Below are 12,114 nucleotides of genomic sequence, written 5' to 3' on the forward strand. Positions count from 1 at the left end.
CAGGGTGTTTCCGACGGAAAAATTCCGTCGTTATTTTCCTGTTTTCTTGAAGTGTCATGTCATGATCATATTAATCTACAAATCTTTTCTTGAAATCTATTTTAGAATTACAAAACAAATTATTACTATGTAATCCATTTGAGCATGGCCTTTTTGAATTCTCCCTCTTCAGGGGGCCGAGACACATCCCTAATTAAATAGGTAGATTCAATCCAATCTTGTAGCAACTAAAGCTCTCACTCAACTTTTGAAGTAACCAGGAAACACCCTTTATTTCTCTAGTTACGGGTAGACGTTGGAGTGTGCACAGTTAGTTCAATCATTGAATGGAATCAATGTTCCACTTATGTCAAAGGAATCCACAAATATATCCGGAAGCTTTATACTTGTACACTAAAGTAGGTCTATAGTTCGATCATGCATCATTCATGCACATCCATGTGATTGACCGAGCATCACTACGCTCCTATAGCCAATGAAACTACGTTATCCAATCAATCTTACATGCTAGTCCATTTATTGAAATCATTTATGTCCACTTTAATGATTTCAAACTAGGAACTTAAACGATATATGAATTTAGTTCACCTGTGGGGTTTCATTTACCAGGTCATCAACCTAATGAGCCCATCAATTAATAATTATTATGGACATTTTATTTAATATCAAAATCATGATTAAACATAATTCTGCAAGCTAATGTATTACTTATGTAATATGTTTTCTCAAAACATACACAACTTAAATTAAATATATAACTTGCTTCAATCCAAGGACCTTAGTATGACTCTCATGCCTTAGTTAGGTTGATTGTGAAATATTTCCCTTATTATTCTTAGCTAATGTACCTAGACAAATACTGTAATGTTTCTAGTCATATAATATTGCTTGCTCATGTACTATATAACTATCAAACTTTGTGAATGGTGTACATTGACAAATCGTGTAACAAATGGATGGTGTAGTAATTTGAACATGAATTAATTTAATTTAATATTCATAACACGGATTATTAATAAACTTGTTAAAAATTCTAGCATGCTTGTATATACAAATCATACAAACATATAATCTCAACTCAATCAAAATAGTGCAATGATCACAATTCCTAAGTCAACAAGATATTAAATTTGAGCATAATATTAATAAATTATTGTAGGCTATTAGGAGTGGCACTTTGGCAAAAAAATCACTTAATTTCAATTGTCATTCTAAAATAAACAAATAAGAAGTTAGTTAGTTTTTGGCGGCAAAAAATTAACATCACTTTGAGCTTCAATAGTTTGTATCTAAACTCTTTTCTTCAACTTTCTCAATTATAATCTGATTCTTCTTTATTCTACCATTTTCTTTAATTTTCTTCTCTCCAAATCTTTCACACTTCTATCTTTATTTTGCAATTACATTAAACTTTTAGTATGGCAATTAGGAGGATTGAACGTCAGTTGAATTACAAGACAAATGTCTTTGGGACATTAAATTGTTTCATGACTTTTAGTCCCCAATCTCTCTAATCTTCATCAACAATTGCTTAATCAAGAAGATAACTTTGACATTCCTGCCTATGATAGACAAACAAGAATGAGTTATTACTTCCGATTACACACTAGGATTCGACCGGACGGAGACTTTACAAGATTCTTGAAAGAAGGATGGCTTATTTTTGTAGAGGACAGACAATTGATTATTGTAAGCTAAGCTGGGTGAAATTTGAATGGTTGCGTTATGATTATTGCCTGATTTTGACAGTTCTGATTATCCGCCAAAGAGGCAGCGCACTATCAGGATGCCCGTGGAGGAACCCAAACCCGAAGTTGCGGCAGCACCAGAACTTGAAGAAGAGGTATCCAGTAGTTCTTTAAAAAAAATTTGGACATTTTTTGTTGTATTATCTTATGAAGATTATCTTATATCAAGTTGAATATGTTGTAAGTGAATTATGTTGTTGTGATGTTGTGTTTATCATATACTTCTTTAATTTTTTTTGGTTGTATTATCTTATGAAGATTTTCTTATATTTTGTAGATCAATAATCAAGATGTTGCAGTTATCTTGGCTGGAGGAACTCTACTACCAATAGATAAGAGTATGCAATTCTTTTCATATTGTCTTGAAAATATCCTAATAGTTGTTGTATCAAGTGAACCATCTAGCCTATCATTATATATCAGCTATGCATCTAGAGGCTCATCGAATTTGGTCAGTCATTTGGCTCCCTTTGCTCCCAATTTTGATGAGATATTGCTATATTGAGTTTGTTGTACACGTGCTGAAATTTGATTAGTTCATATTGATTTTGTAAATCATGTTTTCATTTTGGTGTAATTTATTGAAAGCCTTGTGGATTAATCCTGATTTTCTGAACCTGGTTCTGTTTTCTTGTTGATGTGATATTATTCTATCAAGTAACCTTTTTTCTGTTAATCATTTGAGTGCTGAAGGTTGTTTTTTGTAATGTGTTTTGGGAGTACTGCAGATTGAGGAGTTAGGTGATCTAATCGTCATGTGCCGACTACTTTTCCCTATTCACACACCGTGCACCACCCGCTTACAGTCCGTCGTAAGACGAGTCAGACATTCTACGTTAGCACGCACTACTCCTTGTGCCCACCTAGCACAACCCATTGTGCTGCTCAAATATGTTTTCTAGCACGACCCCTTAGTTGAACTAAGCACTCACCCTTGGTGCCTTAGTCTGAATTTACGACTAAGTGTCGTAGACAATTGAGCATGCAAGCTATCGCCCCTGCTAGTATGCCCGATCACTCACTTGGCACCTTTGCGCCTTAGTTTTCCTCACACTCTCTAAGTGTTTGAAGGAAAGAGATTGAGTTGCAAGAGAACACAATTGCTTTTGGAATGCTTTTTGTTATTACTCTCAACTTGAATGTACAAATGAGCCTTGGAGCCTATTTATATTGCTCCTCCCTACTTACAGGCTGCATCTAGAATATTCCTAACCTCCCTAAATAGAGGGTTCTAGACTACAAGCATCTAGAGAGTTCCAACCTCCTTAGGAACATGCATCATGGAGGTTTCTACACACTTCCTACCTGAAATGCTAAGGACTACCCTAGAACATTCTAGAAACTTTACATACAAATGTACATACATAGAAGCACCAAGAAGACTTCTAAGATGCACCAGACCTTCCTTGAATATTCTAGAGTTATCCACTCTAGAATAGTCTTCCAAAGAACCTTGTAGATAGTTCCGGAACTTTCTAGAAGCATCTCGCGTTTTCCGGACTACCTGCTCCAAAATTCATACTTCGGAACCTTATCTCGGAAAACCAACACCATTATGGTCTTCCTTGGCCCAAAATACAGTGGACCCCCAAATTTGGGCCCATTTGGACTTCGTTTGAGTCCTCAAATGACCCATTATTGTGTTGTTGTCAAGTGGGTGTTCACTAGGATTTTACCACAGGTGCTAAATAAAGCTCTATAGGGGGAAGTGCTCGGCTGGGAACCAAGGGCAAGCCCCCTAACCATGATTATGTCCTGTTGCTTAGTGACCCAAATGACGCCCATGGTTTGGCAAGGGAGATGACCCGTGACATAATACTTTGGAATTTGGTGAGTGTAGTTCCTGAAGGAATAGTTGTATTCTTCTCCTCATTTGACTATGAAGACAAGGTCTATGAGGAATGGAGAACATATAGCATTAAAGGTGTGCTAAAGGAATACAAGGATAGAGTTGATTTGCTAGCAATTAGAACCCTCAAAACATGTCAAAATGGTGTAGTAATTATGGCTGTAGTTGGTGGTACTATATCAAAAGGCATCAATCTCAGTGTTGGAATGGGCAGATGTATAGCTGTGGTTGGTCTTCCTTACCATAATGAGTTGGTTGAGAAAATCAATCACATGGAAGACGTTAGTGATGCAAGATTTAGCAAGTCGTTGCTGGTTTCAAACAATGACAGATACAACAGAGGAAATCTTCATGCTGGATTCGACATTATAAGACATTGCATTGAGAAGACCAAGAGTATTAAGATAATCATACTGAAAGCTTTGAATCAGTCAATTGGTGAGTAGTTCTAATAATTGACCGATAATTGGTTGCATGTTTTTCAATCTCTGCTTATTTTATGTTTACCAATATCCTCATTCATGTATATTCTAAACTTGCAGGCAGAGCAATTCCTCACATGAATGACTATGCTGCTATTTTGTTGGTTGGTCCATGGTTTGCATCTTACCCTTTAAAGCGAAGTTCTTCATACGCTGGTAACTACCTCACTTGATACAAGACTGCCTTATCTCTTCGACTTGCAACTATGGCAAAGCTCACAGTTGGCTACATCAGTGCTTAAGGCATAACAAGCAAAAAGTAGATTGATATTTGAATACATTTCAAATGTAGAAAGAATCAGTCTCCTGTCTCCAACTCAGCAAGGTGAGTGCAGCCTAGCCTATAATAGTAGTATTGTACTTAGTAGATTGTATATTTGCTCACGAACCAATATACCAATCAGTGACTTAGATTAGTCTAGCCTATAATACAGACTGAAATTTTCCTCTCTTTCTCCTTTCTTTTGGTCTCTGAGCACAAGTTAGACTAGCATAGTAGCATTGTACTTAATAGCTTGTACCTGTTCATGACTTGGTATATCAAATCTATCGTTCTGCATAATTCCTTGGTATAAAAATTGAAAGTCGAGGGTTAAGATCTTCAAACCTTGTAACTTTTGAGTTATATATCGAACTCATACTTTTCACCTTGAAAACCCTTTATCTGATATTTTCGTTCCTGGTATGATTTCCCTTCGTCACTTAATCTAAACATGTTATAGCTGTACGTTGAACTTGTGTAGCCTCTATTCAAATATATCCAATGATACTGACCTTTACGTGGATTTATGTGAAACTATTGGCCAATATCAGAAATAATCTGTAAATTAATTTTGACATACACCTTGAAACAATTAACATCTGCCTCAAAATAGTAAAGTATTTAATTTTGACATACACCTTGAAATAATTAATATGTGTAGCTCTCAATAATATTGATTAACAATGCAAGTATATTTAGCTAACTCATCAGTGACATGTTGAACATCCGTTTACTCATCTGTTTTTGTCACTTTGTTATCATCTTCTCATCACTAATCAAAGCAAGGTCATATTAGGATACGCAATCATAAAACCAATAACTATGTTAGGGAGAGTATAGTTGGTCTTGATATCGTTCCATTTGGCTCTGTGCCTGTCCATTTCTACTTCAGAACGAAACGTGCTTTAAACTCCAAACCATGTCATGTCCTTAAGGTCTTCTAAGGACCAAATCAAACAATAAGTTAATTAAGCGGACTAACTAATGCTTCTTGAAACGCAAGTAACCAAGTTTGAATCAACTATATAAAGCGGATTCTCACACAAGTTTTTAAAGAAGAACTCTAAATTTTATTAATCTCAATTAAAAGACAATCTAAAGAGTCCTAGATCTCATAAACAATTGAGCTCACAATAATCTCTAACAAAACAAAGGATAAAATATCAACTAATTTATTTCTCATACAATATAGAAGATTAAATTTACTAAACTAGATCTAATTGTGCAATAAATCAACAACAAATGAGCTATAAATCGCCAATCCTAAGTTCATTTGTTTACTTTTCCTTGGGATATTTTACATTTTACAGTTCATTAAGAAATTACTTCATAATTTATCATATCTTTATTTTATATATGGTGTGGTATGGACGCTATAGCTATCTTAGTAAAAAGATTGTTAGCTAGCTTAGCTATTTTTGAAAGCGATTCCTGCAATACATGAGCTTAGAACTATAGATTTATTGTCAAGTAATCATCTTTGGTTTTTTTTCAACGATTGGTACTATTTTCAATAAGTGCTTGGATCAGTTGGATGTGAGATATTAGATCAATGTATCAACTGTTTAAGATTAAACATTATGAAATTGAGATCTGATAAGTCATAGTTAGAGTATGTTCATTATATGTCACTAGTCACACAACGTGACCACATAAGTTTATAACAGTAATATTTATACTACCTCTGTTTCTTATTATGTGCAACAAAGGAGTATTATTTGTGAGATATAAAATATTCATTTGTTGCACATAATAAGAAATAGAAGTAGTATATTTGTAAGAGTAACCTTATTTATTCGTAAGAGTAACCTCAATAAGTAACCTCATTTGTTTGTTAGAGTAACTCCTATTATTTTGTTTAACTAATGAAAGAATAATTCTACTTGTTTAATAGAGTAACCCCATTTTTTATGAAAATGTAAAGTGGTGATGTGATATAAATTTGTAATTTGGAATGGCCTAAATATAAGCATGGCATTTATACTAATGGGGACAAAAGGAGCATTTGAAGAAGATGACAATCGTTTTGGACGTAAATTTTTTCCTAAACTTACAATAACACATCTCCTATTTCAAGTATCAATTAAGAATTTAAGATGATAACGAATGTGAAAGTTTAAACTGCACCCTTCTTGCCCTTTGCGCATATGAATGTCAATAATCATCCAAGAAGTATGCTTTATCCCTTATTTTAGCTAAACTCCCGTTATTTTTTATCCAAACATCACGATTAACTCTCTATCAACGTATGTAAAATATTTGCGAGAAAAATGTTTGAATTGTATTGATAATCGGCAAACATTTATAGCCTATAAAACATTAAACAATATAAAATTTTACTATGAACAAACTTATCAGAACTTATGAGACGTTATTAAATATTAATTTGATTGTAATTTAAACTTAGATACCCCTGACCTAGTAAATTTAACCTATCAGAAGTCCAGAACTTATATAAGGTGAACAAAACAGGACCTTATAGTGTACTAAAGTTGGTAGAGGAAATGCCACACAAATGTTACCTACTTGCCATAAATGTATACTTCTTACTTTATAAATAAACTACTTTAATTAATTAAACAATACGAAGTATGTTGATTGATTAAGTCGATCTGTGTGAAGCATTAGTAGATAACCAACCCTTCTTTATTCCTTGAAAAATATGTTTGTAGAATTTGTCAGTTTTCATTACATAATACACTAGGGTACTTGACAACATCAAACAACATATAGATCATGAATTTAATTGGATTTGATTTAATTTAATTATAATTGTGGAGTGTTTCTTTTGGGGTTCCTAGCCCCTTTAGGTGACCATATCGATGTCCAGGTGCCTGGTGGCCTTAATGATTTATTTCAGGGAATTTAAGTAAGGAAAATCGTTGTTGGATAAAGAAAATATGAATTATATTGACAAGTACCACGTCCCTTAATGATAGTTCTTTATGGACAATTTTTACAATAATTAATAAAGATAAATAAGAAGTGATAAAAGTATATTGGAAAGGTAAATTTACATTGGGTATGCTAAAAAGTTGAGAGAGAAAGTAATAAAGTACATGACAAAACAAAAATTCACATGGGAAAGTTAAATTTACACAAATATTTTTGCAAATTAGAGAGAAGTTTGCTAAAAAAAATTACTCCGTAATATTAATGATACTTGAAAACAGCAAATAAGACTATCATTTTAGAACTTAAAATTGACCATAAGGGACTATCAATAAGGGATAGATGGAGTATGTTAATTTATTATCATACATTCATGATACTTTGTTGATATTATAAGGGTTACTCAGTCAATGTTACATGATTACTTCATTAGTGTTTTACTCGTCAATGTTATACGATTACTTCATTACTGTTTTACTCGGTCAGTGTTACAAGGGTTACTCGGTTAGTATTATACAAGTAGGAATTACTTAGTTTTGTTGGTTTAAATCAGCCATATAACGGGTTGAATATTTAAAACTTATTGAATGAGTAAATTCAAACTATATCAAGTACTTCCTCTGTCCCTTTATTTTTTCCTAATTGTTATTTTTGGAATCACTTTGAAAATTTTGACCATAAATTACCATTAATGTATAAAAGATAATATAGTCATGAGCGCTCTTATTAAGATTCATCTCATTATATATTTTATTAATACTGCGTTTTTATAAATTTTTACGTGTATGGAATTAAAAAATAAATGTTTTAATTTTAATACACGTATTGGAGACCATACCTAGTCAAATAGGGTAAAAAAAAATAGGGATAGAGGGATAAAAAAAATCCTTTAAACCACTAGCCTAAATAAGCTTGTCATAACTCATAAGAGATAGCACTCCTTAATGACAAAAGGATTGGCTACATGCATAGATACTAGGCTACTATATGTCTCTATCAATTGAAGATAAATCGACTTTTTCATGTCTAAAATATGAGTTACAAGTAATATTTTAAAGTGATTAACTTGTTCTCCTAAACTTTCATCCAATGTGATTACAAAAGTTGAACATTGAATCACAAATTTTACGTCATTTCAAGCTTTTTCTAGAAAGATATGGATTACAACTTAGAAAAGAATAATGTACCTTTCAAAGACTAATTAGCAAGTGCAATAAAGTAACAAGAGTACCTCTCTTTCCGATTGCTTTGCGGAATATGACTTGAGCAAACAATTCGTGAATATCATGAAAAATCAACACGTCATCTCATCGAATGTATTAATCCACTTAATTTGCTAAATGTATCAATCTAGTATTAATCCACTTAATTTGCTAAATGTATATCAATCCCCTTAATTTGCTACTTGCTTATAATTGTTACACCAAAGTCCTAGGGCCTCTTCTCTTACGTTGAAATTTAGTTCAGTTCAGCTTCGCTCCTAATTTCCTTCTCTTATAAAATATTCATTTCAGTTCAGCTGAGTTAAGTTCAGTTCAGCTGAGTTCAGTCAATGAGTACAGACCCTTATATTGAATCAAATTGATTGTAACATAACAATAGAAATCATAACATTGACAATTGAAATTACGAGACAATTAGAATTTAGAATCGAACTTCCTATATTGAATCACAGCCATTAAACGAAAACTTAACTAAATAGAATCAATAATATCAATAAATCCAACAAAAAAAAATAAACTAAACAACATATTATTGAGATGGATAATAATATCATCATCCATGATAATAGCAGAAGCTTACATATTTTTGTAAAAAAGGCAAACCTCCAAAACACTTCACAAAAAAAGGAGGGCACTTTTTTCTCACAAAAATCAGTCAAATTTAGTAGCAAAAACAACACCTTCTTTGCTACACTCCATCATTCAAATCAATCCTACTAATAAGCACAATCTTCTCCTAATTAAAACCCTAATTAAACCCACATTAATCATAATCCAACCTCCTTAATCCCCAAAATTATTCACAATTTTTCCCCAAACTCTGTTTTTTTATCCTCTTTTCAGAAGAACATTATCATCTATACAAAAATTCCCTTTTTTCTTTTTTTTTTTCTTGAAAAAAAAAAAATCAAGCAAAGAAATCAACCATACTCTTCTTCTTATTAGGTGGAGCAATGGGACCCGCCGGCGATCGGAAACCCTTAGTAATGACGTCGTTTTTACACAAATGAAACGGCACCGTTTCATCCATCATTCCTCCTCTCACAGCAGCATTATAACAAACATCACAGAAAACAGAGGAAGACGAAGAAGACGCAGCATCATCACTGAAATTACCATAATACCCTCCACCTCCACCATACCCAAAACTCAAATCTTCATAAACATTCGAATTCAAATTCATCGACATCATATACTTCTCCCTTTCTCTCTCCAATTCTTGAATCAACCTCATCCTATTCACATACTCCAAATACTCATTCAAATTATAATTCCCAACATTATTATTATGATTAAAATTATTATCTCTTCTCAGCAGAACAAAATCATTATTATAATTACCATTAATTGCAGGATGATTCTTGGGTTTACGCCTTCGTGTGCGACGAGAACGCTTCTGTACGACATAGAAAGAGGAATCGGGTTCATTCATGGCGCTCTCAAAATCGAATTTGTTCGTAACAGCGTGACGACGACGATGATGATGGTGAAAATCGTTGAAATTAGGGCGTTGAAAATAGATTGTGATTTGATGGGGTGAAATCTGGAGTTTAGAACTTAAGATAGATTGAAAGGATTTGAAGGTGAGAGATGGGGTGATTGGGACAGTACCCACATCGATTTCTCTTTCTCCATCGAAGAATGTTACAGGAAACAGAGTAATTGTTGATGGATCTTCTGATAGGAGATTGAGATTGAGATTGGAATTGGAATTGGAATTGGTGGTCTCCATCATCGTGTTCTTCAAATCTTTTCTGGGTTTTTTAAGAGAGAGAAAGTGAGGGAAGAGGAGAGAGAAAGTGAGGAGGAAGGTTGAAGAAGAAGAAGAGGGGGTTTATAATGGCGGTTTATATGGTGTGTTGTGTAAGGCGGTGTTAGATTAAGGCTTTGCCTTGGACCTCAAGTACTTGGATTTATTTTATTTTATTTTATTTTATTTTTTTTTTTTTTTTTTTTTTTTTTGGGAAATAAAACAAGAGTAAAAGTGAGATTTTAGGAGAGATAAAAAAAAAAAATAATAAATTTGTTTTTACCGGTTGGATAAGTGGCAGGTGTACACTGTTAGTTGCTTGGGGAAGGGTCTAAATCTCAGGGATATGTTTTTACAATATGATAAATTTACAGCTGGTAATTTTATTATTTTAACTTTTTAGTTTTGGGAATATGATAAGGGAGTTTGTGGTAATTTAATTTTTTGAAGAAAGTAAGTGGTAATTTAAGGTAATTTTCTAGGATGGTTCGAGGAAAAAGGGAATGATTTGCAATTTATTTCTGTTTTTGGTGAGGAAGTAATAAAGGGGGAGTAAATGTTATTGTTGTTCTACACTCGGTGTAATTGAAACTTATTGGCTAAGTTTTAGAAATGAAGAGGAATGTTCTAAGAACGGACTTTGATTTTGATCAAACATAATACTCGTATTCTGTATTGACTTGACTTTATTGCCTAATTGAACTAAAATCTAACTTGAGTAAAATTTTGAGTTTCTTTTCATCTTAAAAAATACTCTTACTTGCTTTCAAAAAAAAAAAAAAAAAAAAAAAAGAAAATACTCTTACTTCAATATTTCTTTGTTCACGTGTATTGAAGTAATATCCCTCCGTCCGCGAAAGAACGATCCATTTGGGTTGATTACGCGTATATTAAGAAAGTTAAATAAAAAGAAGTAAAAATATATTGAAAAAATAAATTTACATGGGGATTGTAAAAATATAGAGAGAGAAAGTAATAAAATTACATGAAAAATCAAATTTTTATATAGAGAAGCTGATATTGCACAAATATAGTTGCAAATTGGTAGGTGTTTAAATGAAAATGGGTCATTCTTTTTGGGACAAAAATTAGGCCAAATGGGTCGTTCTTTCGAAGACGGAAGGAGTAGTATATTCACGTTTAACTTTTGAAGTACACATGAATTCAAGTACACGTTGAACTATTCTCACTAATTATGTAAGTACTCCGGTTTTATTTTTGTATAAAAAACATGATTATGAAAAATAAGTGTTATTGATATAAAATTTCATAATGCTCCGTAGTAATTAAATTCATGTGTATTTTCTTCATGAGTTTTCAATATCTACTTAGGGCATGTTCTCTTACGTTGAAATTCAGTTCAGTTCTGTTCAGTTCAGCTCAGCTTAATTCAGTTCAATTCAGTTCAACTCCTAATTTCCTTCTCTTATAATATATTCAGTTCAGTTCAGTTCAGTTCGGCTAAGTTCAGTCAATGAGACACAGACCCTTAATGCAGGCTATGCAGCAGCAATACATTTTAGTGAATATGATTTTGACCTTGTCTTCACTAAGTCTCTCTATTTTTTCGTACGAACTATTATGATCCTAAGACTTTAGGGCCTGTTCATATTTACTTAATTTCAATTCAGCTCCAATCAGTTCAGTTTAGTTCAGCTCCTAATTTCCTTCTCTCATAAAATATTCATTTCAGCTCAGTTCAGTTCAGTTCAGCTCCAATCAATTCAATTCAGTAAATGTGAACATACCCTTACTCCATATTAAAAAATAAATAAATAAAAAATATAGCGTTACTATGGTCTACAGGTATAATTGATTGATGAGCACTAAAATATACTTGTATATATTTGATATATATATATATATATATATATATATATATATATATATATATATATATATATATAT

This window comes from Chenopodium album, chromosome 26, assembly GCF_948465745.1.
Source record: "Chenopodium album chromosome 26, dcCheAlbu1.1, whole genome shotgun sequence".
Lineage (NCBI taxonomy): Eukaryota > Viridiplantae > Streptophyta > Magnoliopsida > Caryophyllales > Amaranthaceae > Chenopodium > Chenopodium album.